The 3,446-nt window shown below is 45.7% G+C and overlaps 1 pseudogene; it reads right to left on the reverse strand.

Annotated features, from left to right (window-relative positions):
* Nucleotides 1-2,744: 2,744 nt before the first annotated feature.
* Nucleotides 2,745-3,093, reverse strand: LOC116461279 (selenoprotein K-like; annotated as a pseudogene).
* Nucleotides 3,094-3,446: the final 353 nt, after the last annotated feature.

A 3,446-nucleotide genomic window follows, 5' to 3' on the forward strand; every position in this document is an offset into this window, starting at 1 on the left:
TCCTTCCTTCCTTCCTCCCCCCTCCCTCCCCCCTTCCTTTCTTCCTTCCTTCGTTCCTTCCTTCCTTTTTTCCTTTCTTCCTTCCTCCCTCCCTCCATTCCCTTCCTGTCTCCTTCCTCCCTTCCCTTCTCCTTCCTTCCTTCCTTCCTCCCCTTCCCTTCCCTTCTCCTTCCTTCCTTCCTTCTCCTCCTCCTTCTTCCCTCCCTCCCTCCCTCTCTTTTTCTCTTTTTCTTTTTCTTTTTCCTTTTCTTTTTTTTTGTGACAGGTTGTCACTCTTTCGCCCAGGTTGCAGTGCGGTGGTGCGATCTCGGCTCACTGCAACCTCTTCTGGGCTCAAGTGATCCTCTCACCTCAGCCTCCAGAATAGCTGAGATTACAGGCATGCACCACCACACCTGGTTAATTTTTGTATTCTTTGTAGGGACAGGGTTTTGCCATGTTGCCCAGGCTGGTCTCGAACTCCTGGACTCAAGCAATCTGCCCACCTTGGCCTCCCAAAATGTTGGGATTACAGGCGTGAGCCACCACACCTGCCCTTGTATTTCGTTAATTGTGTGCCAGGTACGTGATTATGTGTTCTTCTTCTTTTCTTTTTTTTACAAGCATTGCCAATGAAATTGTTTTCTTTTTTTAATTGTGGGGGAATTGTTAGACTTTCTCTCAGCTTCAATTTGTTTGTTTGTTTGTTTTTTGAGACAGAGTCTCACTTTGTCACCCAGGCTGCAGTGCAGTGGTGCAATCTCGGCTTACTGCAACCTCTGCCTCTGGATTCAAGTGATTCTCCTGCCTCAGCCTCCCGAGTAGCTGGGACTACAGGTGCCCGCCACCATGCCTGGCTAACTTTTGTATTTTTAGTAGAGAGGGAGTTTCACCATATTGGTTAGGCTGGTTTCGAACTCCTGACCTCAGGTGATCCACCTGCCTCGGCCTCCCAAAGTGCTGGGATTACTGGAGTGAGCCACTGTGCCTGGCCCTCAGCTTCAATTTGAACATGCATTTTTGAGGAGGCAGTCTGGAGTCCCTAACACTGAGATAGGATGATTAAAAAATGTTAGTATGGGTTCCCTCTTCCCTGTCCTGACTTGGGTGGTGTGGAGTGGCCTCTTAACTGGATGGACTGCCGTGTGGAAAGGTGAATTCCTGTTACTGGAGACATCCAAGCTCAGGCTAGAGGTGAAGGTCTCAGGGATGCTATCAAGGGGCTGCTTGCTAAGGGTAGAATGGGGAAATTGGACCTGGTGGCATTTAACAGCTTCCCCTCCTAAATGCCAAGATTTTAGGAAGCTGACATTTCTTTACTCCTTTTTTTTTTTTTTTTTTGAGACGGAGTCTTGCTCTGTCTCCCAGGCTGGAGTGCAGTGGCACGATCTCGGCTCACTGCAACCTCTGCCTCCCGGGTTCAAGCTATTCTCCTGCCTCAGCCTCCTGAGTAGCTGGGATTACAAGCATGTGCCACCACACCCGGCTAATTTTTTTGTATTTTTAGTAGAGACAGGGTTTCATCATATTGGCCAGGCTGGTCTCAAACTCCTGACCTTGTGATCCACCCACCTTGACCTCCCAAAGTGCTGGGATTATAGGCCTGAGCCACCGCGCCTGGCCACTACTTTTTTTTTTTTTTTTGATCATGGCTCACTGCATCCTCTAACTCTTGGGCTTAAATGATCCTCCTGCTTCAGCTTCCTGAGTAGCTGGGACTACAGGCACATATCACCACATTCAGCTAATTATTATTATTATTTTTTGTAGAGGTGGAGTCTCACTATGTTGCCCTGGTTAGTGTCAAATTTCTGTCCTCAAGTTAGCCTCCTGCCTCAGCCTCTCAAAGTGCTGGGATTGTAGGTGTGAGCCACCGTGTACAGTCTCCTTTACTCTAAATTCCACAAGTCTATGATTTCAATTCTCTAACAGTCTGAACTTGATTCAAATTAGTATCCTAGGGTAGCCAGTAAAAGTGGTTAAGGCTTTGGAATCAGAAATAATCTTGGTCACATCTGGGCTCTACCATTTATTAGCTGTGTGACCTTGGCACCTTAGACAAATCTTTTTCCCTTTCTGAGCCTTAGTTTCCTCTTCAGCAAAATGGAGATACTAGTGACTGCTTTACAAGGCTGCAGTGAAGATTATTTTTATTTTTTTGGAGAAGGAGTCTCGCTCTGTCGTCTGGAGGTTGCAGTGATCTAGGCTCACTGCAACCTCCACCTCCTGGGTTCAAGCAATTCTCCTGTCTCAGCCTCCCGAGTAGCTGAGATTACAGGTGCTCACCACCACACCCACTAATTTTTGTATTTTTTTAAAAGATTCATTAGACAAATATGCTAAAGATAAAAATTAATTCAAGAGCACAAATATGATATGCATACTACCGAAATAAATACAATGTGATTTATAAATGAGAACAAGTTAACAATGAACAGTATTTCAGAAGCTGAAAAAGTGACACGAACAATGCTAAATCCACAGCCTTTTATTTATTTTCTTCAGGTTCAGTGTTTTCATGAATTTAATATAAAGATGAGGAGTCCATTCTGCAACCTAAAAATATTTACTTATGAAAACTATATTAATACTTTAATAAACTATACAAAAAAGGTAATGAGACACATATGTGCATTTATGGAACTGTATGTCAGTCAGGCCAGTTCCCTGCAGAGGGAATTCCCAGCATGTCCTCATTCATCTGAGAGCAGTCCTTGTTTAGATACACACATTCATCTGCTGCTCAGCATGGTCAGCCCTCCACTTCTTGATGTTTTCCTTCTGCTATGAATGAGCGTGTCCAGTTGTCTGCTTCGTAGAGCAGACATTTACCTTCCTCATCCACCAGCCATTGGAGGAGGACTGGGGCCAAGCAGATGATTGATTCTACCCATTCTTCAGGGAGGGTTTCCCTGGTGGCCCTCTTCCATCATCATATCTGGAATCGGATGAGTTTCCACAGTTTCTTCTTTGTTTCACATCTTAACGAAGCAGAGTTTTGAAAAACAAAACCACAAACTCAGCTATTCCCCAGAAAAAATCTGTTATCAAAGATAATCTCCATGGAGACTGACTCTGGCTGTCCAACACTGGTCAGTTTGAGATGTAAACCATCTTGCCCCACTTCCCCGCTTTGGAGCCTAATTTCTGTATTTTTTTTTTTTTTTTTTCTGAGATGGAGTCTCGCCCTGTCGCCCAGGCTGGAGTGCAGTGGCGCGATCTCAGCTCACTGCAAGCTCCACCTCCCGGGTTCACGCTGTTCTCCTGCCTCGGCCTCTCCGAGTAGCTGGGGACTACAGGAGCCCACCACCACGCCCGGCTAACTTTTTATATTTTTAGTAGAGACGGGGTTTCACCGTGGTCTCAATCTCCTGACCTCGTGATTCACCTGCCTCGGCCTCCCAAAGTGCTGGGATTACAGACATGAGCCACCGTGCCCGGCCAATTTCAGTATTTTTTAGTAGAAA

Source organism: Hylobates moloch, unplaced genomic scaffold (assembly GCF_009828535.3).
Source record: "Hylobates moloch isolate HMO894 unplaced genomic scaffold, HMol_V3 SCAFFOLD_21, whole genome shotgun sequence".
In the NCBI taxonomy this organism is placed as follows: Eukaryota; Metazoa; Chordata; class Mammalia; order Primates; family Hylobatidae; genus Hylobates; species Hylobates moloch.